This window comes from Tenrec ecaudatus, chromosome 7, assembly GCF_050624435.1.
Source record: "Tenrec ecaudatus isolate mTenEca1 chromosome 7, mTenEca1.hap1, whole genome shotgun sequence".
Lineage (NCBI taxonomy): Eukaryota > Metazoa > Chordata > Mammalia > Afrosoricida > Tenrecidae > Tenrec > Tenrec ecaudatus.
The window spans coordinates 46,465,864-46,491,895 of NC_134536.1; the positions used below are offsets into that span (position 1 = coordinate 46,465,864).

At 40.7% G+C, this 26,032-nt stretch overlaps 1 protein-coding gene across 1 annotated transcript in view; it reads right to left on the reverse strand.

The window, feature by feature from the left end:
- The window catches only part of NKAIN2 (sodium/potassium transporting ATPase interacting 2), a 1,177,559-nt gene that overhangs the window by 341,679 nt on the left and 809,848 nt on the right, over positions 1-26,032 (reverse strand). The gene's annotated exons all lie outside the window — the stretch shown is intronic.

The following is a 26,032-nucleotide window of genomic DNA, read 5'->3' on the forward strand; positions in this document are numbered from 1 at the left end:
CACGCAACTCTGTGGACCACAACAAAGTCTGTATTGGCTTTGAGAACAATGGGAATTCCAGAACACTTCAGTGTGCTCCTGCAGAGCGGAATAAGAGGCAGTTGTGCAAACAGAACAAAGGGATGCTGCATGGTTTAAAATCAGGTAAGACATGGGTCAGGGTGGCATCTTTTCACCATATTTATGCAATCTGTATGCTGAGAAAATAATCAGAGAAGCTGAATTATATGAAGAAGAGTCAGGATTGGGGGAAGGCTTATTAATAACCTGCCAAATGTAGATGATTCAATCTTGCTTACTGAAAATGAGAAACACTTAAAGCACTTGCTGGTAAATATTAAGGATTGCAACTTTCAGTATGGATTAAACTCAAGGCAGAGATGACCCAAAGTGCTCATAACTGGACCAGTAGGTAATATCATAAGTGGAGAAAGGATTGAAGTTGTCAAGGATTTTGTCTTGCTTGGACCAACAATCAATATTCATGGAAGCAGCCATCAAGAGATCAAATGACATATTGCATTTGGATAAAACTGCTGCGTGTGACCTCTTCAAAGTGCTGAAAAGCAAGGATATTACTTTGAGGACTAAGGCCTGCCTGACCCAAGTCATGGTACTTTCAGTCACTTCATATGCATGGAAAAGGTGGACAGGGAATAAAGAAGCCTGAAGACGAATCAAGTCAAATATGTGTGAATGACGGTGCTGGGAAGAATATCGAAGGTATCATGGACTGCCGGAAGAAGAACCAGATCTACCCTGGAAGAAGTAGAGCCAGAATGATCCTTAGCAGCAAGGAAGGTGAGACTTTGTCTTACATCCTCTGTGCATGTAATCAGGAGCAACCAGTCCCTGGAAACTGACATCATACATGGCAACGTAGAGGGCCAGCGAAACAGAGGAAGACCCTACACAACTCGGCTTGAGAGAGTGGAAACCGGCTTGAGAGAGTGGCTGCAGTGATGCACTCAAACATATTTGTGAGGACGGCATATGACTAGGTGGTCTGTGTTTCTGTTGCACGTAGTTTCACCATCAGTCGGAACTGAGGGGACAGCACCTATCAACAGCAAACATACTACAATCACCCCTAGCGTATGGGTTCCATCTCATTTCCCTGGGTGTGGGTTCCATATCCGGTTGGTATGGATTCCATTCCGTTCCCAGTAAGGCAAAACATAACCCTTAAGAAGGAAGTATGGGCAAGTTACAAAGAAACACCAATCAAATTGAGAGCAAAAACTTTTTTTTTTATTCAACACTTGATACTAGAAGACAATGGAGTAAGTGACTCGAGGAGGTTTGTTCGGTGACTTCAAAATTCAGCTCCCCTGGATTAGAGTGAAGGCAAAATAAAAACACCTCCAGAAAAGTTTTAAAAAATGAAGCTATCCATCTCTATGGAATTTACTTAAGGGGAAAAAAGCTATTAACAGAGGAATCCATTAAGAAGAACTGAGCATGGAGGGAAGGACAAATTACAGGCACACCTGGGAGTCACTGTGGATTCAATTCCAGACCTTCACCGTGAAGAGAATCACACAATCTCTCTTTTATTTGGGGCTTGCCAGGGCATATACAGGGCAGGCAGGCAGACACGATTCACACTAGCGTCTACGGAGTGTGCAGAGGCATTTTGCAGAAGTCCGCAGCACTGTGAGGAATACCCAAACAAGCCGCAGAGACAGGAGTCGAGCTCAGGCTCTCTGCAAAGGAACACCGGTGGACACGCTTGCCACAGGGCTGTCACCATCCTCCAGTGTAAAACCACAGTTACCCTCAAGGCAAAACAAAGCAACATTCCCGCACGACGACGAAAACTAAAGAGAGCCAGCACATCGTTACAATGGGACGAGGGCTTCCTTAAGTATCGGTCAGCCATATTTGCGCTTGTTCTCTGCAGGGTCGCTCTCAATCGGGATGCGCTCAGTGGCACCTGTCGACAGAAACAACAGCAGCAGCAGCCACAAGGCCCTCCTTCATTCCCTCCCAAATTCTCGACAGAATTCTCCTAGTCTCCTACAGAGGCAAGAACGGGGTGGGGTGGGGTCATATGACCAGACGGTCTTCTATCCAGCAGCCATGCCACATGGAGCTGGAGTTTCCAATCAGAGATCTTCCTGGGTCACTTGCTATATAATGTGTATGCCATCTTGAGTCACTTCTTTGCTTGGTCTTTTTGTTTGTTGGTTTATTTGATTTTTGCAGTTTTGTTTGCTTGCCACAGGGACCCCATAAACAGAGGACAATAGTTCTCAGAAAATGAGAGTCCCCATACTCTGTGAGAAACACCAAAGTAATGAGAGAGTAAGCCTGCACCTTGGCAGTGCCTGTCAGTGTTTGAAGCCTCTCAGCCTTGGAGCCCTTGAACTCCATGAAACACCCCTGCATCTTGATGCTGGATGTTCCTTTTAGATGAGGGAACCCATGTATTTTTCTGTTCCCAGCAATTTTGAGAGTCCTATCTCGACCAGGTTGGACTCGAGATGACTGAGTCGGGCCTGTCTGAAAGAGCTTCCGGAATAGGAAAGTTCAAGGCAGGCAGTAGCAGGAGGCAGGCTGCCCTAGCTAGGCTGAGGTCCCTAAGGAGATCAAACTGAATCCAGTCCGAAATCCGAGGAGGGCAGCCGAGGAAAAGACTTTAATCTTTCGGGATTTTAACCAGGACTGGCCTGCCGAAGGAGTAAACAAATACATAGACCCATATCCCCTAAAGACTCAGATGCAAAGAACTCCAGGGCAGAAAATATTGGAGACGCTTTAGCTAAAAATATTTTTTTAAAAACCCAGTTTGTGTCTGATGTTTTGCAATTCATTCTCATTTTCCTGGCTTCTTGTGTGTGTCTTGTGTTCGATAGCCATTACTTGGGAGTTTGAATTCTTATTGAGCGAGTTCTAGTTCGGCAGCTCTAGTCTACTTGTGAAGCATAGCTCTGCCCTCCGCCCTCCCCGTCAAGGAAGGGCGGTCCCCCCGGACCCGCTCAGTGACCTGCCATGACCAGCTGCCCATCAGCAGGTGGAGAGTCAGCATCCTCGGCCGTATCAAGACAGTAAAATAATGATTCCGTTCTTCCTTCAGGCAGATCTGTTGCTTCACGCATGAGGGGAGCAGCAAGGAGGGAGGGCACTCCCGGGTCTGTCTGCTTGCCTGGGCCAGAAAGAGAAACGTGCAGGCTGCTGTCAGGGCAGCAGTGGAGCTCCAGGCATTTGCCGTACAAATTGTACTTTCATCAGAAGCAGACCTGCATGGCAATTATTCCAGGTCACTGGTGTTCTCATTGTACTCTTCAGTGTAAACAGACACATGGCAGTGACAGTCAGTCTAATGAAGTGACTATATTGGTTTTAGAGCATTTAAACAGCAAAAATCCAGTATTTCTGCAGGGCAGCCTGGTGACTCATGCACTATAATTTCCAAGGCTTTCTAATTAAAATCCTTGGCTTTGTTTACTTTTTCATGCCGAGAATTTAGAGATTCCATGCCTCAACCAACATCCTATAACATAATTGTACTTTAAAGGGATTGGTATAGCATTGGAAAAGTGCAACTACTTGCTGAAATAACTTGAAGCCCAGGACTAGAAAGCCAACATGATTTAAATAGCGAACTCAGAAGTCTTTTCTAAGAAACCAGTATAAGCTCAGCACGATGCTCAGTGCTGTCTTAGTTGCATAAGGGATGGATTGAATGTGAGTCTTGCCCCAAGGCAACTTACATTCTACCTGGGAAAATACAATTAGGACAGGTCAGGCCTCAGAGAAATAAGATCTTATGGTTAGAATTTCCAGTGCAAGAAAATCTGGGGAAAAAATGAACGTAGGTTGGGGCAAACAGGTTCATGAAGTCAGTAGCTACTGAAGGGTTGTCATGGAAAACCAGTGGAAGAGAGAGAAAGGTAGGGTCTCAGGACAGAAGGAATAATGTGAATGGCATCTGTGTGTGTGTGTGTGTGTATATATATATATATATATATACAAATATCATTTTATTGAGGGCTCTTACAGATCTTATAACAATCCATACATCATATCTGGACATCTGTTGCCATCATTATTTTCTAAACACTTATTTTTCTATTTGGGCCCTTGGTATCAACTCCGCTTTTTTCCCTCCCTCCCCCTTCTAACAATATTTCTTAAACATTTCAAACACTGATTCCTTAGACAAAATACTCAGGTTTCCTGAAATAAAGTAACTATCTGACAATCTCAAACATAGCTATCAAAATGTGGTATAAGATGCATTTCATACAACTCCATTAACAGCAAGAAGGCAAGGAGTTAGTGTCAACTTAATCTGTGGGAAAACAATTAAAGAGCAGAAGAGGGCCTGCGTGAAGCACAGACGCACTGGCAGTTGAGTTGTATGTGGAAGGGCAATGATGACAGTCTATGAATTAAGCACTTGGAACCCTTGTACTAAAAGCTGGGATAATTCCTTCACCAATTCTTGGAAACTGAACTCACAGCCATCGAGTCGATTCTGGCTCATCGTGACAGGGTAGAACTGCGCTGCGGGTTTCTGACACTGTAACTCCATTGGCCTTGAGGTAAGGAGCCCAGTGCATAAACGCAAGGCCACCAGGCTTTCGTGGATATTATAAATTCTCAAATGCTACTTCCAAATTCTTATACTCCTTTATATGCAAAGAACTGAGCGAGTGATCAATTGAGTCGCCAGTCTCATATAGACATTGAGTAGTAGAAGAAAACATAAAACCAAATTCCATATTCTTCACTCCTACTCACCTTCATGGAATCAATATGAATCATGGTAAACTGTAAGGCAAAACCAAACAGTTGCGGAGGCATTCTCAATCACAATGGTCCCAAATGTGTCAGAAGTGAACTGAGCTCCATAAAAATTTTAAAATACTTATATATTTAAAATATTTTACTGGGGGCTCTAACATCTCTCATCATAATCCATACAATCCTCCAGTGTGTCAAGCACATTTGAACATGTTCCATCCTCATCATTTTCAAAACATTCTCTTCCTACGTAAGCCCTTATATTAGCGCTCCATTTCTTCCCCCTCCCCCACTCACCCTTCCTCATGAACCCTTGATAAGTTAGAGATTATTATTTTCATATCTTACATCAGCCTCCGTTGTTTCTCATCCACTTTTCCGTTATTCATCCCCCTGGGAGGGGTTTCTAGTTTGATCCTTGTGATCAATTCCCCCTTCTCTCCCCACCCTCCCCTAGTCCTCCTGGTATCTCTACTCTCATTGTTGGCCCCTGAGGGGGTTATCTGTCCTGGATTCCCTGTGTTGTGGGCTCTTATCTGTAGCAATGCGCATGTTCTGGTCTAATCTGATTTGTAAGGGAGAACTGAGGTCATGATAGTGGGAGGAAGGAAGCACCAAAGAGCTAGAGGAAAGTTGTGTGTTTCGTCGGTGCTATACTGCACCCTGACTGGCTCATTTCTTCTCTGTGACCATTCTGTGAAGGATGTCCAATTATCCACAGATGGGCATGGGATCTGCGCTCCATGTCCTCGCCCTTTCACTTTGGCTATGGTTTTATTCTGGGTCTTAGATGCCTGATACCTGATGATCCATAATATTTTTAAGAGCTTATTTTGATTTTACTTTCTTGGAGGTAGATATGTTGACCTTTCTTCTGAGGTGCAACTGCATGGGCAAAAACTGCTAACCTTTGCTCCGTAGCTGAGCTCATTAATCATCTATACCAATGTGCATAATTAATCTATAGAAACTTTTCATAAGACTCATTTAGAAAAATACCATTACCCTTTAGATAAGATCAATAACGTAAGGTAAATAAAATCACAGCATCCTATAGATGTCAAGACAAAAACGATCTGAATTACAATGCGCATAGGAGAGAGCTGGTCAAGTTAGTATTTGCGGTAGCAAGGAGATGTTGAAAGAACTTTTTATCAGATGAGGGGAAAAATTATTAGAACAGTTAACCTTTGAAGGATGAGGACGATTCGGTATATTAAGTGGAAAGACTGATGTGCGCAGAAGGGGAAGTAAGTGGCAAATGCTCACGAAAAGATAGCATTATGGCTTCTGTGCCTTGGCTTTTACAATTTGCCAAATGACCAAACTCTTCTGCTCCACCTGGTAGCCCCATGAGACATTATAACTGTTTACATATTTTGAACATTGGTCTCCGTGTCTAGAATGAGAATGATAACCACTACCTCATACAACAATAGCAGGAAGAGATCCTTTGTATAAGAGAATGCTTGCCACTTCTTCTTGTTTAAAATAATTCCATACTCCTGGTAGACAACGAGCGTCCAAGAATAAGGAGTAAATGCCTCCTGTGCAAGAAGCCCCTTGTTCTGAGGACATTCTCAAGTGTAATTGCAAGGGATTAGCTAAATCAGGAGAAATGAAAATCATTATAAATAAACAAACAAGCAAACTACGAAAAGGTAGCAACAAGGGAAAGAGCCAGAGTGAGGCCAGCACCTAACGAGCTAAGTATTTAGGGCCAGAGATACGTTGAAGTCTGTTGATGGATGCATATGAAGGCAAGCTTTTTAAAAACCAAAGGATTAGTTACGTAGCAAAGATGCACATATACTGCACGGGTATTGTCCCCATCCCATATTGTCTGTCCTGATTCCATTGTGACTTCAAGCAACAGTTCCAACAGCCTTCATTTATTGGTCAGAGTGTCTTGTTTCAGATATGCCACACTCGCCTTTGCTCTCTGACTTGGGGGTTCTCAGTAAGCACAAATGGCTGTGCCTCCAGAGCCAACGCTCTGTAAGAAGGACCCTACAGGTCAATGCTCAGGGAGCCTCAGCCTCGGGGATTCTATAAATTCCTTGGGAGCTCCAACTAAACCGATCCTGATTGCACACACCTGTGACAATCCCTTCTCCCCTGCCCCCCCAAATTGACTTGTAGTTCCTTCTTCTTTATTTCATTTTCCTGGTCTCTCATTCCCTTTCTTTGGGATCACTTGCCAAACCTGTTCTTCTCTGCATGTGAGAGAGATCCAGGCAAGTACCAGTACAGCCAGGACCTTGAGCAGAGATCAAGGAGAGGTCACTGATGAGGGAGACAGTATGGGAAATTCATACCAGAAAAGACATCTTGCATTTATCTTAACACTGAACATTGCCAACGCACGTGTATCTCCTCTGAAGAAATGCCAGGGTATCACAGCTGGAGCAAACGTGGCCTCCTTACGTGGCACAACAGGAAGCTTACGGTAACCAAGGCTAAAACCAACACTCTGATCCCTAGAACTTGAATCAGTGCTCCGGCCACTATAGCAGAAAGTCACTACCTGCTCCCGCGTTGTCGCTGGCAGTTTCCCATACTGACGGCACAGGGCGTGAGCATTGCACGTGAACAAACCAAAGCAGCAGTTTGCATGAGGGCAAGAAGGAGTGCGAATCAGGCTACTTCCTAATAAGGACTGTGTTTGGGGATTTGTTTAAAGGGTCTAAATAAAAAAAGGGCTAGCTTGCAAAGAGGTCCAGGTGGTTCGCTGGTTAAGCACCGAGCTGCTAATGGAAAGGCTCTATGGGAAGGAACAACCAGACTGCTGTCGGTACTGGTGCTGATTCCTAGTGACTGACGTACAACAGCACAAAACGCCACCTGGGCCTGTGGTCCCCTCAACACTCACACTCATCATTGCAGCCTGTCCTGAGCCATCTTTTGGTGAGTCTTCCTCTTTCCTTCTGAGCCTCCATTTACTATTCATGATGTCCTTTTCCCATAAAGACTACAGGCAGTATTATGGTGTCACCGAGGAGCCCCAGTGGTCCAGTGGCTTCCATGCCGGGCTGCTAACTGCAAGGTCGACAGTTTGAAGCTCTGCAGTAGGAAGACGAGGATTTTTAGTCTTGCGACGATTTGCAGTCCAGGAAGCCCCCAGGGGCAGTGCTGTCCTGTCCTGCAGGGTGGTCATGAGTCCGATTGGGCCGGATGGCAGTGGGTGAGTCCTGAGTCAGAATCAACTGGCAGGCATGCCACCACCACTCCCTGAAGCACTGCAGTTTTAGGAGTTGTTACAAAGAAGTAAACATTAACTGTCTTAAAATGCCATTTAGTAGTTTTTTTTTCTACGAGGGACTGGAAAAGTCACAATATGGCTGATGGAGATAAGGAAGTCAGGGAATCACAAAATTGTAGGAGACTGCACATGAGCTTTGCCCGGCCTTCATTCATCCCACCCTCTTTGTCCGTGAAGATCACTACTGTTTTCCTGAGCAAACCGTCCATCCCTCATTCTCAGTCCAGGTGGTTCTGGGCTGCAGCCCAAGAGGACACATGCAATGCAAAGCTGGTCCAGCAGCGTTTTCTATCTTCCTGGCCACAGGGCTTATTACAGGACACGGCAATGTTGGACCAGAAGAACGGAGTAAGAAAGAAAGCTAAAGGGAGACTGTTCACTCGGATTCGAGTGGAACCCACATGGCCCGATGAGAAACATTTCTGAAACATTTTCATCATTAAATAAAACTGGTTTTTAACCACTTGATGATTAACTGAAGTTAAAACATGCCTGGGAGTAGAGCAATTGCAGAGAAATAAAAAGAAAGATGGAGTCTTGGTGAAACTGCTTGAGCCCCTAGATCAAATAGTCTAAGGGGTTTTATTAGGAACGTGGGTATTTTGCCCTCTAGTTTTGTTTGATTGGTTAATTTCAGTTGATTTCCCATTTTTATTATTGTTGCTGTTAGTTTTGATGAGCAAAGCTTATGAAGAACCAAATTAGAACAAAATGAAGCATTAATACTCATTGTTGTCAGAGCTATCGTATAGTACCTCCCATTCAAGGCAAGGGCTCATTTTCTAGCACCATATTAGACAGACATCTGTGGTTATCCATGAAGTAAAGAACTTTCTGAAATAAATAGCTGGGCCTTTCTTCCTGTTGAAACCCGTCCACCATGGGTGACCCTGCTGATATCTGCAACCTGTGGCATTGTTTCCAGGATCATGACAACACACATGTCACCACATCATAACAAGCTGACAGGCATGTGGTGGTGTTTGTTACCTATATGAGGGAACTTCAAAATGTTATTGGAAAAATGAAATTAGATGATTAAAAATATAATCTGTATTTCTCAATATAAGCTCGATCAAGGTGAAGACACATTTGTAACTGATGTTACCAGCCAGTTAGTCCATCTCCTCTGCTGGCATAGTAGGTTATGAGTTGGTCGACTGACCACAGTTTAGCATTTCAAAACCACCTGCCTGCTCGTATGAGGAAGATGAGGCTTCCTACTCCCATAAAGAGTTAGTCTCAGAAAGACCCAGGGGCAATGCCAACCTTTCTAATAGGGTCATTATGGGTCACGAGTGACACTAACAATGAGAAAGAATGAAGGATTCTGGGGATTTAGCCATGTCAGTGCAGTCTATTTCACTTTATTAACTAAAGAGAAGTGGGTACACATTGAAGGATTTTGAAGATTTGAAATAAGAATAAACCAGAAGTAGTCAAATCAGAATTATAGGGGAGATACCTAATGTTTTCTCATCTAAATTCTCAAAAAAATTTGCCCCATTTGGTGAGGTAAAGGAGCAGGTGCCTTGTCCTGTGGACAAAGTCTCTCTGTTGAACCGTTTTCAGGTGTTTTCCTGCTGAAACATTAGCAAACTCTCCTAAAACACTCTTACAATAAGCCGATGTTATTGTTCTCCTGAAAGTCAATAAACAAGATGTCAAGAGCATCCCCCAACTCTTGCCACTTTTGGCTTGACTGAACCATCTCCATCTCTTGCAAACTATCTGGGAACAATCGCTTTGACAGTCCCTCAATGGAAAGCTTGCTCAACTTTAACTTTTCCATCAAAAAGAATCAGTTGAAATGTCTGTGTTGCAGAAGATTGTCTATTGTTAACGAGTGGTCCTTTTCAATTATGCCATGGGCCCAAATAAATTTTTTCTCATCAAATTGATGCGGACGATGTGTTTCTGTGGGCTTCGTCGTCGACACGATCTTGTACTGTCTGAAAGAAGTTATTAATTTTAAATTGCTCATTTATTTTGGCAATTGTCCCACACACTTTCCATAAACTATCAGTCTTGTAACCTTTCAGCAAACCTCACTGGTTTGCTTTGCTTCAATTTTAATACAATTCACAGTGTTCTGCTAAAGGCTCTTTTCAAAAACTGGTCTTAACATTTTTAATGCCTCAAATTGTATTATACAATTTTATTTTAGTGAAAAATTTATGAAATCCATAGAGTTTTCATAGTATGTATTTTCCCTGAACTTTTAAAGACTCTGTACATTGCTATCAAATATTAACATAGGAGAGAAATGTTAGGTACTAAGATTAGTATCAAGGTATGAGAGGATGTGTTTATCCAAAAGAACATGTAATTCACTATTGCCATGAAGTCTAGTAATAATTTACATTACTAATTAAATATGGATATAATTTGATGGTAAGGTATGCCCTAAGTCATATTATTGAGCTTTGAGGTGATACATTTTCTGAGATATCTTTAACTGCAGATCTTCAAAGGAAAAGAAATTCTTTCCCCAACTAAACCTTTTTCTTCCTGAAAACTTTAACTCAGTGGTCCTTTCAAGCTGTAAAATGTGATGAGTTTATCTCAGTTTATCCTCTATGACTTCTCCTAATTGCTTTAAAATTAATCTTTCTGGTCCTGTTGATTTCATTACTAGGTTTTGCATAGTCAATAACAGCTTATCTTTTTACATGTTATATAGGATGTAATTGAAAAAAATACTGATTTATTGTTTTCCTTTGAGGATTTCTATATACTTTTTAATATAAAAGGTACTGCAATATTACTAATATTCTTAAAATCCAGATTTTTATTACTCAAGGCACTGATTCAGAAAAAATTATCATATCAAGAACTTTATAATATTTCTCTATATGTGGTAATCTCTGTTATTGAAATGATTGCAGGAATATCTGGTTGTTTTATAGCAATGGCTTGAACTAATTCAATGACATTCAGTTACATATTTTAAAACCTTCCTCAAGTGAGCAGATCCTTAAAGCATCTTTGTGAAGTGCCAGACTACTGTAAATGTTTATTTAAAAGGACAAAATATTATAGGACAAAATTTGACCCATTGTTTAATAAAAACTGAAACTATGTCCATCAGCATAAGTAACATAATATTTAAATAGAGGACCAGTCGGCGTACTGTGGGAAAATAAAGATGTAAGATTTTAGTAAGCAAAGCATCTAGCTCTGTTTTCAGTCTCGTTTCCTTGTGGCAGTTGACTGAAGACCGTGTCCTCTCTCTCTCCCCCTGGCAAGAGCTTGGCACAGGCTCACACTCTCCTTCCATCAGGGTTCTTCAACAGCCACCCACTGGGTCCCCTCCTGCCGCCTGGATTTCCTGCGAGCATAACCTCCACTGACTCTTCCCAGTGGGAAGCTCATGATATCCCTTTCCTCCTTGCCAAGCACCCTTGGGGTTGAGTTTAAGCTCTTTGGCACGGGCTGCGAGGTTCTTAATAATCTGGTAACACTGAACTCTCCAGTCTCCTTAGTTGCCACTGTGTGCCTTCTGTGCTGGGCTCACCCCGGACAACCCTGACTGCAGGGGGTGGTCCAACTCTTGGCAATGTTCCTCTGTGGGCCACGCCTTTCCAGCTCTCACTCATCTGTGCACGCCCAGTCTGTTCCTCCTGAAAGCACCAGGGCAGACGCTTGTCTTTCCATGGTGACACCGCACCCATCCCTCTACCCTTTTTAGACTGGCCTACTCACATCTCTTTAGTGTCCCAATAGCTCCTCAGTGACCCCAGCGGTGACATTTACTGTATTCTTAAGTTGTTTGCTTGTCTGCTCTCCCACATCAGCTATATATCTTATGACTAATGCTGTGCATGCAACAATCTTTGGCTAAATTTAAGAATGAATGGCGCACAAATATGTCATCTGCCATTTTGATCTATACAATAAGAAGGTATATGATGTGAGACAAATGTCAGAGACGCTTCCTAAGATTGAGGCCATGCCATTAGAAGCACTTAACATTTGGAATAGTTCAGGGAAAGTTTACAGATCTGAATCTAGAATTCGTGGTCCTTTAGACGTTTAGGTGATTTCAGAGGAGTTCTTTAAACAGGATTTCCAATAAGAATCCAGTGAATGACTAAAAACAAGAAGAAACACAATGGCAAGGAGAAAATCAGATTCTTTCCTCAGCATTTTAAAAGGTTGTAGAAGATTTATTTTTGCCACAGAGGTACAAAACTTGACAATTTAAATTATACTCCCAAAAATCTAACTAAAGGGCCACTGTAGCTTGTCCTTATTCCACATGGAACTATATTGACGATGCACCCAGTGATTGTGTAAATACAAGACTTTGTCTTGATTTGCCGATTTGCTCTAATTACAGGACAGTGAAGGCTATATAATTGAAAGTTCAGGGTAAAACACTTACTTCCAGTTTTTTTTAAGGGAAGAATGAATTTCCAAGCATGTAGGTAACATGATAGTTAATGCCATGGTTTTTCTCAAGTCACAAAGTATATAAAACTTATTTCTAGAACAGCTAAAGCTAAGGGGGTGGGAGGGAAAATAGACAAAAGGTCGATCCTGTAGATAAAGCATTTGGACAGTTTTGTGTTATAATTTTAGTATAATGTACACACTCATGCACTCCTAACAACATGCACACTCATCCACACGGAGCATTGACAATGCGGTAGTCATGGGGAAAATGGGCCTAACCACTACAATGTCTGACTTGCACAAAGGTTAGGACTACTTTCTACAAGACGCTGCTTAGGAATCACTGACGGGTTGAGAAAGTCCTTATTTCTCCCCAGCAGTTATACCTCCTTTTTGGATCCCTACAGAGCCCTGGTGGTGTAGTGGTGAAGCTTTGGACTGCGATTCTCATGGTTCAAAGGTCAAAACCACCAGCAACTCTGAGGGAGAAAGACGGCGTCCTACTCCCGTCAACAGTTCCAGTCTGAGAAATCCACAGGTGGCTCACTATGAGTCAGCATTGACTTGATGACAGTGCCTTTGACTCTTGGTTCCCTGGGGTTAAAAAAAAAACTATTCATTTTTTTATTGCTCTTCTTTCTCAGATTCTATCAGAGATAGCACATTATTAGACTCTACATGTTTTTCTTGGGAATTTTCCCAAAGTGTATCCCTTTCTTATGGGGTCATTTTATCTCTTGGCAGCAATTATCATATGGAAAGTCTGGAAGCATCAGCACATCCCATTAGGCAGAGTGAAATAGCTTCAGGTGGTGGTTAGTTTAACCAGTAATATTCCTGCCTAGAAAATATGTTGAACCTGTGCAATTGGTGTGCTTGAGACACTTCAAAGAATCCCTCTTGCCTCTGGCGTCAACTCTACCATCCTCCTCTAACTCTGACGGTGTTGCTATGTGCTGTGGAGTTGACTTCCGCTCAAAGAAACCCCATGTGGTGCTGCGGAACTCCCCATAGGCTTTTCTCAGTTGTAAGCCTTACAGAAACACATCATCCATCTAGCCCCCAAAGTACTGCTGGGTGGGTTTGAACCACCAATCTTCGGGCTAGTAATTAAGAGCTTAACCATTGTGCCACCATCGCTCCATCCCCATGCACTGTGTTACGATTCCCTACATCTCTTATTCTCAGATCCACGTACCCTATATAGTTGTAGCTTGTTCCTCAGAACCACTCCTTTATTTCAGTTTCTCGTTGTGATCTCACTCACATTGTTTTATTTCTAGTTTTTATACCTTTTCCACATTTTGTCATTCCTTCTACCTAGAATGTCCCCCCTAACATTTTACTTCATATGTATCACCTTTCTCAATGTTTGCATTGAAATTTACCTCTCCGTAAGCCAGATCCATGTCATCACCTGTTGTTTTCTTTCTTTCTCTCTCTCCCTTTGTGCTGCTGTGTCCCTGTCCGCCCCAGCACCCGGGGACTCATTTTGCGCTCAGTTGATTGGCACATGGTGAGATGAAGCCTGGGAATTTCTTAAGCCGTTTTCTGTTTGTTTATTTCTCAATCGGGTTTGGGGTCAAAACCTCTAGGCTTCTTGACTTCTCTCATCCTCCATGTCCATCTAGTCACTGGACTGTGTTCGTCTCCAAAGACTGTCATAACAAGTTACCACAGCAGAATGGTTTAGAACACATACATGGATTCGCTTCTATATCTGGAGGCTAGGGGTCTAAAAATCAGGACGTCACGAGTGCCATTTCTTTCTGAAGGCATTAGGGCAGACTCTGTTCCATGCCTCTCCCTTAGCTTCTGTTGACCAGGTACCCATGATGCTTCTTGGCTTGTGAGTACATTGCTCCAGTGATTTAAATTTTTAAAAAGGATGTTAATTGCATTAGGTTCAGTCTCACCTTACTCAAGTATTAGGTGGCTTCAAAAATTTGGTGGGAAAATTCCATGATCTATTAATGCCATTTTTTCCCAAAAAATTAATTTTGTGAAGGCCCTTCATAAGACTTTGTATTCACTAATTCTATCGGCAGAGATTCATTTTCCAAATAAGTCCCTCTCACAGGCGCCTTTGTGAATAGGATTTGATCATCTCTTTTTGAAAGCCCTAACAGTGGTGGTTTTCAAAGTCCCTGTCTAACCCTTTCTGCACATGTCTGCTGAGACTTCGAAGCAAATGAAACAATAATACATCTCCGAGTTATATCCTTTTTAGGTCCCTTCATTGTGTGAAGAAATGCACTGCAGATCACACCTTATTAAGACAGAGAATCACACCCTTGTCAATATTTAAATATTTGGAAAATATAGAGTAGAATTTCTGGGCCCTCTCATTTTCTTTCCTTAGACCTCTGTCTCTGACCAAGTTCTCATGACTCACAAGAAGTTGCCAGGAGCACGAAATAAAAAGTTATAAAAGAAACAAACAAACAAAACAAAATCAACTTTCACTTTCTGGCTCTTTTCATGTCCTCATTTTCTTTTTGTATGAAACACACAAGTACTATATGCATAGACATTTTGGCCATTGACCATAGACAGTACTTTATCAGAAAATACTTCATTTGGGATGCTCCCCCCTTACATTTCACAAGACAAATGTTAGACTCCCATGCCTATGCGGGACAGACAGTGGTAATTCACGGAAAAATCAATTCGGCGTCCACAGGAAGACACACACAGAGAGTACAAGGGCTCGCTCCTGACCTTTCTCAGGTATCCCCTGCACGTTCGCCTTCCTGGCTCTCAGTAAGTCGCCGCTTCAGTTTCTGTCAATGGTTCACTGGGCTACAAAGGATGCCCACAGAGCTTGAAAAGAAGGTCAGGCTTTGCTTCTGAAACCAGTTTTGCCACGGAACTGCTGTTCTCATCCTCAAGTCAAGAAGTTTGCAGACTGCACTCTGAGAAACGCGCTGGCTGTGCTTGCGTGCGCCCCCGCCCTCACCTGCTGGGACGACAGGGCCACTGGTTGCCTTGTGCTTTGTTTGTTGCAGTTTGCTTTGTTTCACCTCATAGACTCTCGGTTGTCACAAGCTGAAGGTGTGTGGGAACGCTATGTGGAGCAAGTCTATTGGCACTATTTTCTCAATCACATGTGCTCACTTCATGTCTCTGGGGCACATTGTGATGACTCTCCCTACATTTCAAATGGTATCATTGAATCCTTAGAAGACTGCCTTCCAGGCCCTGGGAACATGACTCATGTGTGTCTCCCTTTATGGTGGTGATCTGGAAACAAGCCTGCGAGATCTCTAAGGTGGGCCTGTCTGCTGACGTGCACATATGGCAAGTATACAGATTGGGATTAGCCTCATACCTTTCAAAGCTTCTCAGGGATGGATGCACAGACTCGGGTTCCTTCGATCACCCAGGGTAATGTCAAAGTCATCTTATGCTAGTCACTCCCGTGTGAACATGGTAGAGTAGTTGTTTCCGAGATGGCTCAAATTTATGGCATCCCATGGGAATCAGAGTAGAATGGTGCTCCGTGGAGATTTCAATAATTGACTTTTCAAAAGTAGAACACTATGCCTTTCCTCTCAGATTCATCTGGATTAACATTACTCTCCACAGTTTTGGTTAGCCGTCAGGCACACTAACCACCTGAAACACCGAAGAAGTCAAAATACTTATGAAATTAACTGCAGAGAGTTATTGTGAGCGAAAACAATATTCTCCAAGCTAGTAAGTCTGACAAGCACACATGCAAATTCAAGAGATGATATTAGGTATCTCCTTTTTTCAGCAATTGGATCTGCCACTTTGATAAATTTTCTTGGTTTTTGACACTCAAATGTATCCAGACAAAGAAATCAAAATGCATGCGGTACTGCTGCTTTTTGAGTCCCGTTCCGCCACAACCATAGCACAGAGGCAAGAACACATAGAAAAATGTAAATCCACACATAACATCGATGTGTCTGGTGAGCATACATAAATAACAGGGATTTAATGAATTCTTGGCAAAATGAAATGGAAAAAAATAGCTGAGTTTTTCCATGAATGTTTTGAATAACCCTTATAAAAGATGGCATTAGTATATTACTATTTCCATTATTCTCATTAAAATTAGAGGTTAAGCAGTTTCAAGGTACATCAAAATAATTATATAAAGTTTTTAGTAGACCAATACATTTTCTTCAAATCAATACATAATTATAGCCTGCTATAGGTTACACTACTAGCAAGTTTTATTTGTATTTTCAAATGAACAACAAATGTATATTACATGGAAATTAATTTGAGGGTTTTTTTGTAAAATTTATTTTTATTTGCTAGTAGAATAATTCCAATTTTATTTTTGTAATAACCTAGCCACTGAGTAGCTTTAATACCTATTGATCTTGTTTCCTCCAGATCAATAACACATTGTCAAAACAGCCTTTCAGTTTTTTCCCACACACATCTGAAAAAGGAGTAAATGCTGAGTGGAAACATCATTAAGCTCTTTTAAAATAAGTAATCATTACGTCACATTGGAAACAAAGCACGCCTTCCCAGGCTTTCAATGCGTGGGGTCACATTTCTTTAGCTTGCCTTAGACTGATCAATTTAGGGAGCTGAAAATTTCCCCCATCTGTTTCCTGATGTTACAAACATTCTACAGTCGGATTTTTCCATCCCTAAGTAATGGATGAAGATTTGTGTCTTCTCTAAAAGCCTTCTGATCATTCTAGTATACTTTTAACCTCTCCTTAAACTTTAGAAACACTCTTTGTACCCATTTTCCTTTGTTGTAATATTTTAGGTCTTTATTAGTGGACCACCCAATACATGAAAAAAAATAATACAGCATCTCCCTTGGCACCTTTTCATACATCTCTGTGGAAGTCTGTCTTTTGTGCATAGGAATGACCAAAAAGTGTTTTATTTCAGTTTGTTTTAATTCTGCCAAGATTCTAAATTACTATAAATTATATGCATTGAGTGATTAGAAAATATCCTATCTCAACTATATTTATCTTATCTGTAGCCTAACTTCGCATTATGCCTTGCATTTGTTCCTTATTATCAGTGCTTCCTTGCAGAGAAGTGTGGAAATGGTGTCCACCAGATCAAAGTCCCGGGAAAGGAAGCCCGGCAGCATGCCTCCGCCTGAAAACCACCTGGATCCGTGTCAGCAAGCGGGGTCTGTGGTCTGAGCAACACAAGTACAGCAGTCGGCTGATCATCCTTCTTGCTACCAGATGGATGTGAAAGGGCCTTCCCACGCATTTCTATGAGCCAGGTACCCATAAGAAGCTAATTTTGAGTGGGTTTTGCGACGAGGAAGCTGGCTTCTCATGAATAAGAGGACTGTAAAAATGCCCAGTGGGACAGTAAAAGACAATTCTGAGTAAAAACAATGCTCAGTTAACCCACCAAAGAATAACCATAAATAAATAAAAAAATTGTACAGTCTGTGTGCCTTTTCTCCCCTAAAATAGTAATGGGAATTGAGTTTTATCAATATGGATTTTCCACTTCCACTTAACTGGGAGCATCTATTTATTAGGAGCAGAGTGAAAGGCAACACAGCACGTGGATCAACTGCAGAGCTCCTTTGCGGCTGCAATGTCAAATGCAGGGAAACAAGGTACAATCTGTGATACATTGTGCTTTTCTTGGTTTCTATTTGTAAAAGCAAATCACAGGAAACTGCAGGCTTTCTGTCACTTAAGAAGGTGACACAATAAGCTGACAGGACAATCACAATACCCAGCTGGAGACTAAACTCGATGGCATGCTCCGTTCCCTGAAGCATTTCATATCTATCTCCATCCACACAGCCTAGTCCACACCATGCTAGTCAGACACGTGCATTCGAAAGAAGGCTAACCACCCTCAGATATAGGAGAGTAAGTAAAACAAACAAACAGAAGCTGCCACTAGGGTTTACTTCATGTATGCATGGGTTTATTCTGAAGCTTAAAACATGTTTAAATATGTCTTAGCCATCCGAGGATGACTGCAGAAAAGTTGTCTCATTAATATATAGGTTTCCTTAAGAATAAATAATAAGTTGATTAGAAAGAGTGGCTTCAAAGAGGCTCTATGGAGTCCCCTTAATTACAAGGCAGAGAAGTCAGATCAGTAGGTTATGGTGATTGCGCGATCTCAAAGGGATTCCATAAATCTGCATCACAAGACCTCTTTAAAGTGAGGAAAAGCATGGAGGTTTCTTTGAGGAATATGGTATGTCTGACCCAAGCCATAGTTTATTCAACCACTTCATATGCATGTGAAAGTTGGATAATGAATAAAGGAAACCAAAGAAAAACTGATGCTTTGAACTGTGGTGTTGGCAAAGAATACTGAAATGACCATGGACCGCCAAAATAACAAATATATCTGCCTTGGGAAAAGTTGGGCTGAAATGCTCCTTACAGGCAAGACTTCATCTCCTATACTTTAGACATATCCTCCAGGAGACCAGTTCCTGGAGAAGAACATTGTGCTCAGTATAGCAGAGGGCAGTGACAAAGAAGAAGCCCCTTGATGAGTGGATTGACACAATGGCTGCAACAATGGGCTCAAACATAGACCCTTTCTGAGGACGGCTCCACACTGTGCAGTGTTACTTCTGTTGGACATATGCCCCCTAGACATTGGAATGGACGCAATGGCACTTAGCATAAACAACAACAGTGACATCTTATACTATTTACCTGATGAGAGTAATTTTATATTAATACAGCATGTGTTTTACCAAAGAATATACCTTTACAAATATAACATTGTACATGGCAGTTATTTTATGTATCTAAATTGGAACAAGTTAATTATCATTTCATAATTTACAGAGATTCTATAAAACCATACCTATACCAACTAGAGCCAAAATGGATTATAAGAAAGAGGAATATACAGATAATAGAAATGCCACGATCAGTTCAGAGATATGGTGAGAATGGTTAGCTAAGCTAGACACAGTTTTCATTTTCCTTAGCTGGTTATAAATCTACATTTCAAGAACTTATTGAAAAGGCTGAACATAATTTTAAGGATAGGAAGATGTATATACAGACATAGATCCACAGATCCACATAATGTATTTGCTAAAAAGAACATTGTGGCCCTATGTGCAATTTTCAGTATGGCAAATACATTGTATATAATTTGCCTTCCATAGTGAACTTCTTAAAACAATCACTGGACCTATGCACAAAACATTTTACATACTCTTGATTTTGAGATTACATTGAGTAAATCATACCATCTATTACTCATGAACATAAATTCTTGTTAAAAGTCTTGGAGACGCCACATACACAATTTACACAGAAAAGGGAAACAAAGTATTGAATTTAGAGAACTTCAGCACACACATATTGTCTACAGGGTAATTATTTTCTGATTCCCTGCACTAATCATGGCACTGTGAAAGGTAGTTGGGTGAATGACGCAGGAACATTTAGAGAGGTGAATGCAATTGAATAATAATCATATAATATGATCACTAAAAACAAAACACAATTTTATGTTCATCTCATTAGATGCAGAAAAATCAGCTGGCAAAATTCACTCTCCCTTCATGAAAACAATTCACAACAAATTAAGAATGGAACAGGATGTGCCTAACCTAATGAAATGTGTTTAGTAAAAACCTATAGCCAAGATAATATTTGATGATAAAAAGACTAAACCTTTTACTCCTAAGATGGTGGATATGATTATATTATAATAGTCTTAATTATCAGTGCAATAAGACAAGAAAAGTAAATAAAAGTTTTATGGATTAGAAGAAAGAAATCTCAGTTTGTAGATACCATGATTTATTGAAGTCGAAAATCCCAGAGTCTGTAAAAAACCCCTTCTAGACTTAATAAATGTATTTAACAAAATCACAAGATACAGAGTCAATATTAAAAAAACAATTCTTTCTATATACTCTAAGTGAGCAACTGGAAATTTTCTTTGTATATTCTGTAAGTGAGCAACTGTTAAATGTTGGGTTTAGACTTTTGTAATCACCTAAGACTTTGATGTGATAGAGTGCCAGAAGATGAGCCCCTCATGCAGAAGGCATTCAGAATATGACTGAAACACTGCCCATTCAAAGTAGGGTCAACTATATGACGCAAGTGGAATACAACCACTGGGCCCTTAATTTGCTGATTAGACACAATTCAAAATGAGAAGAAACCGCTGAAACAACTACTAATAATTGGAACATGGAATGTAGGGAGTATGAATCTAGGAAAATTGTAAGTCATCTGAAATAAAATGGGGCACATGAAGAGCTATATTCTAGGCATAGTGGTGTAGTGGTTATGAGTTGGTTGGCTAACTGCTAGGTCAGCAGTTCAAAATTAACAGCCACTCCTTGGACAACGATGAGGCTTTTTAATCCTGTAAACAATTGCAGTGTCAGAAACCCAAAGGGGCAGTAATACCTTGTCCAATAAGGTCCTTATGAGATGGAATTGACTGAATGCCAATAAGTTTGGTTTTTTTTGTTTGTTTGTTTCTGGCATTAGAGAGTTGAAATGGACTGGTATTGGTCATTTTGAATTAGAAAATCACATGGCATACTATGTGAAGAATGAGAAATTCAAGAGTAATGGCATCACATTTATTGTAAAAGGGGGCATTTGAAGATCTGCTGTCTGTGATAGGATAATAGCTCAAACACTCAACCAAGACGCACTGAGAACTATTGACAATTGGAATACAAAAGTTGGGGGAAAAGAGAAAAGAATAGGAGTTGGAAAATATTGCAAGTTAGAATTTTGCAAGACCAATGCACTTTGACTTCCCCAGATGGAACACATAGAAATCTAATTGACTATCTGTGGGATGAGATGATAGAGAAGGTCAATACGAGCAGTTAAAATGAGGCCGAAGTCAACTGTGAAACAGACCACCAATTGCTTATATGTAAGTTCAGGTCGAAGCAGGATTGGAGGAAGACTTATTTAAACTTCAGATAAACAGTTGACACAACTTTGCTTACTGAAAGTGAGGAGGATGAAGGATTGCAGTCATTAATAAGGTTGACAAGTTAAATATAAAGAAAGCCAAAGTTTTCACAATTAGACAAATAGGTAACATCATGATAAATGGAGAAAAAAGTGAAATTGCCAAAGATTTTTTCTTCCTTGTTTCCAAAATCAATATTCATGGAAGCAGCAGTAGAGAGATACAATAATGCATTGCACTGGGTAATTCTGCTGCACAAGACCTCTTTGAAGTGTTGAAAAGCAAGGATATTACTTTGAGGACTAAGGTGGATATGAACCAAGTCATAGTATTTTCAATCACTTCATCTGTACGTGAAAGTTGGACATTGAATACGGAAAACCACAGGAGAACCCATGCCCTTGAGTTATGGTTCTGGCAAAGCACATGGGAAGTGCTGTGGCAGACTGACAATGGAACAAACACATCTGTCTTTTTATTATTTTTAATTTATTTTAATGGTTTTATTTATTTATTAATCACTTTGTGGGAGCTCTTACAGATTATTATAACAGTCCATAATACAGTTAGATGAAGCATAATTATACAGTTCCTACCACCATCAGTTTCAAAACATTTTCTCCTTGAACTCATTGATTTCGGCTTCCCTTTATCCCCTCCCTCTGCCACCACACTCCCCAGGAGCTTGTATCTTATTATTATTAATAATAATAAATAATAATTACTATTATTGCCATATCTCACAGTATCCACTGTATCGGTTCACCTGTAATTCTGTTATCCGTCCGTTTGTGTGGGGTTCTACAGCCATCATAGCTATCAGATCCCCCTTCTCCCAGCCTCTCTTCCTGCACACTCAGCGAACCATTACTCTCCTTACTGTTTCTGAAGGGTTATCTATCTAGAAGGATCATTTTATTACTCAGTTACATTACTTTTATCATTTTAATTCACTTTAATGTAATCTTGAATATAGAGTAAGTATATTTGTTGTACCTTAGCTACAATCAATGAAATGGATACCATTGGTCCTGGAGATGATGATGAAATCCTGTTTGATGATATTGGAAATGATGATGCAGACATTGATGATGTAAGTGAAACAAATCTGCCCTGAAAGACATACAGTCAGAATGCTCCTTATAGAAGCAAAAATGGCAAGACTTCACCTCATGTATCTCAGAAAGGTGATTGTAAGAGCCCACTCCCTGGAAAAGGAAATCAGGCTTGGTAAAGTGGACGGGCAGTGAAAAAGAGGAAAACCCTCAACAAGACGCAGTGACCAGTGACTGCACTGATACACTTGAACATCACAATTTGAGAGCGCTGCAGCACCAGGACCCTATGATAGGAACTGTCCACAGGACCCTATGATAGGAACTGACTGATGACAGCGAACAGCAGCACGAGCCGGCCTTCACTCCATGACCGGGAGTTTTTGGAGAAGAGAAGGTATTTTAAGGGAGGATCATAAAGTCATTGGGAAGAAATCTCTTTCATCTGATAAAGAGAACTAACATCTTAATCAAATGATGATAAGCAGATAACAAACATCAAGGAAAATAAACGACTTGAAAGTGAAATGGGCTCACTGCGCTTTTTAGACTCTCCTCCATTCCTTCCTAAGATCTAACTGCCAAATTCTGAAAGACATATGGCAAGTAAATGTTCTGTTTTGGTTGGCAGTTATGATTTCTTTTAGGATGAAGCATTTAATGTAGTAAAGCAAAATATAAACTTATAAATATTCTGACTTTGCTTAACCTGTCCAGCCTCAATAGTTTTCCCCTCAAATGGACAGCAGTAGTTACTTTAATATTAGTGTTGTGTAGATTTAATAAAATCATGGCCCTATGGAAACTAGTATGGTATTTGGGCTTTAATGGTTATGGATTATGTCAACTAGACACTGCTGAGTAAGGGTAGTGGGCCGAGCCCAACTTCTCAACCGAGTTGCAGATGGATGACACCTCCTTGATGTCATAAGCCTTTTAGAGTGAGAGAGAGAGAGAGAGAGAGACAGAGACAGAGACAGAGAGAGACAGAGAGACAGAGAGACAGAGAGGGAGAAGATTCAAATCCTTTGGCTGGAGGTGGATCTTGCATGTGGATCTTCCATCTCTTGTTGCCTTGCCTGTCGATCCCAATGCCTATCAGGGACTACAAATGGTGGATTCATTATACCAACTTCAGACCTTTGAATCGACCACCCTGTGCTCCCTGCTGTCTCTGCTTCATCATCAAGCTTTGTGTTCACTAGCTTCTCCTAATCAGGAAAAGCATGACATGAACTGGAATGGCCTCAACTATTTGACGACTGTCTAAGTCAGTGGTTCTAAACCTGTGGTGTTGCGACCCCTTTGGGAGTCGAACGACCCTTTCATAAGCATTGCGTTAGACCATCAGAAAACACGTATTTCTGATGACACCACTTAGGAACTGAGACACCGCTCTTCTGTCCGTCTCCAGGCGGGTCTGCCCACATGCAGATAGCCCAAATACAAGTACCCAGTGTGACGACTGTTACCTGTGCTACACCATGCTTCCAGACAAAATTTCATTTATTTGTCATTAGAAATAAATAGTTCACAATCTATAATTACATAGTTTCATGATTAATCATTATGCTTTAATTATGTTCAATTTGTAACAATGAAAATACATCCTGCATATCAGATATTTATATTATGATTCATAACAGTAGCAAAATTAGTTATGAACTAGCAACAAAAATAATTTTCTGGTTGGGGTCACCACCACATGAGGAACTGTATTAAAGGGTTGTGGCATTAGGAAGGTTGAGAACCACTGGCCTAAGCCATTTCTTGGTATGAATCTATTTTTATATACAACATATACAAGTCTCACTGGTTTTGCTTCTCTGGAGAACTCAACCTAACACAGGTACATAGTAAAATAAACAAACAACATTTTACATATTATTTATGCTCTTTTGATGATCTACTAATAGTGGTAAGATGAAATATGGCATTGAGATAAAACAATGATCTGTATCTGCCATCTGCAAAATAGGATAGGCGACTTTCAAGTCTATTACCATATATACTCGAGTATAAACTGACCCAAATATCAGCCAAGGCACCTAGTTTTAGCCCCAAAACTTCATTAAAAATGTGCTGAAAAACTCTGCTTATACACAAGTATATACAGTATTTGTATTTCTTTCAAACTCTTTAAACACACTAATAGTATGTACCTACATATAATCTTCAAATAATCATCTTTAAATATTTATTAATTGCTTAATATTTTAACCAGTCTTAATTTCAAACAGACACTGGGAACTTGCATTATACTTCCAAAATCTACAAAAACAATTATGCTTACTTGGCTGACTTCGATTGTGAGTGTCCGAGCCACAGAGACCTTTTTCTTAAGTGTCCTTTGAAAAGCAAGTTTATGATTTCTGTCTCTAATCTGAGATTATGATTTATAGTTAATGCCTCTGTAAATACTTCAAGTATCAGAAGTGACATTTGTGTGTGCTCTTGCACTATCCTGGGATCCCAAACTCCTGACTTTGGGCACATCTAAATTTCCATTAAATCCTGATTAGTCCCCCTAGATTTTCTGCCAGGAGCCATGCTTTGCTGAGAGATGGCCCAGACAGGCAGTTTTCCTTCGTCAGTGTTCAGCCCAGTGCACCAGAAATCTCATCAGCATTCTTTCACCGTTTTGGTTCCAGAGAATATCTATTTTCTGGTTAAGTTCTTCTTTTCATTTCTTTCATACTCCCCGTCCTTCCCGCTTATTTGATGTACTTACAGGTTATTTCTGTTAAAAACTTGAATTGGTTTCCTTGTTCATCTTCACTGAGCTCAGAGACTGATCTTATGTTACTCTCTGCTCTGTGTTTTCCAGCTTGATTTTCCAATAATTGTCTGTCTATGTCTAGATTGATAACTTTTTTCAAATAGTTTCTGGTACTTCTTGGTCTAAGAAGAAAGCATTCTCTTATAGAAATGTCTAAATATTTGCTGAATGTTCAATATATGTGATAGTCAACTTGGATGAGTCAAGATTCTCAATGGTGAAATCTCATGGATGGTGTGGTCGGCTTCCAATATGAGGGGCCCTGTGGAAAAGCTTGCTTGTTTTTGTCTGGTTCTGGGTCCATCATCTGGTTTTGTCAATCTCCACTACATTGATTTGACTCAGCCTGTCATATTGCCTGCTGGTCCTAGGAGTTTCCAACACCCTGCTGACTTACCTGGCAACCTTGGGTTCATTCACCTTCAGTCTGACCTGCCAATTTTGGGTTTATCAGCCCTTTCACCTATGGGAGTCAGGAAGAGTGACTAGCCTGGCATCTGACCTATTACCTTCCTCTATAACTGAGCCATTTCCTTGACATAAATCGATTTGTATACATATTTATAAGCAGGAGCTCTTTTTCTTCTCCAGAGATTCCGCTTAAGACAATATAAGACCAGAGAAGAATTAATACATTTGATTTATGGGGTTGGCAAAAAATATTGACTATTCCATGGTCTGCAGAAGAACAACCACCTTTATTTGCAAGAAGTGAAGCTAGATAGTTTCTTGGAAGCAAGGATGGCGAGACTTTATCACTCATACTTTGGACTTGTTATCAGGAGGGGCCAGGTCTTGGAGAAGAACACCATGTTTTGTAAAGCAGAGGGTCAGCAAAAAGAGGAAGACTCCCAATGAGAGGGATTAACA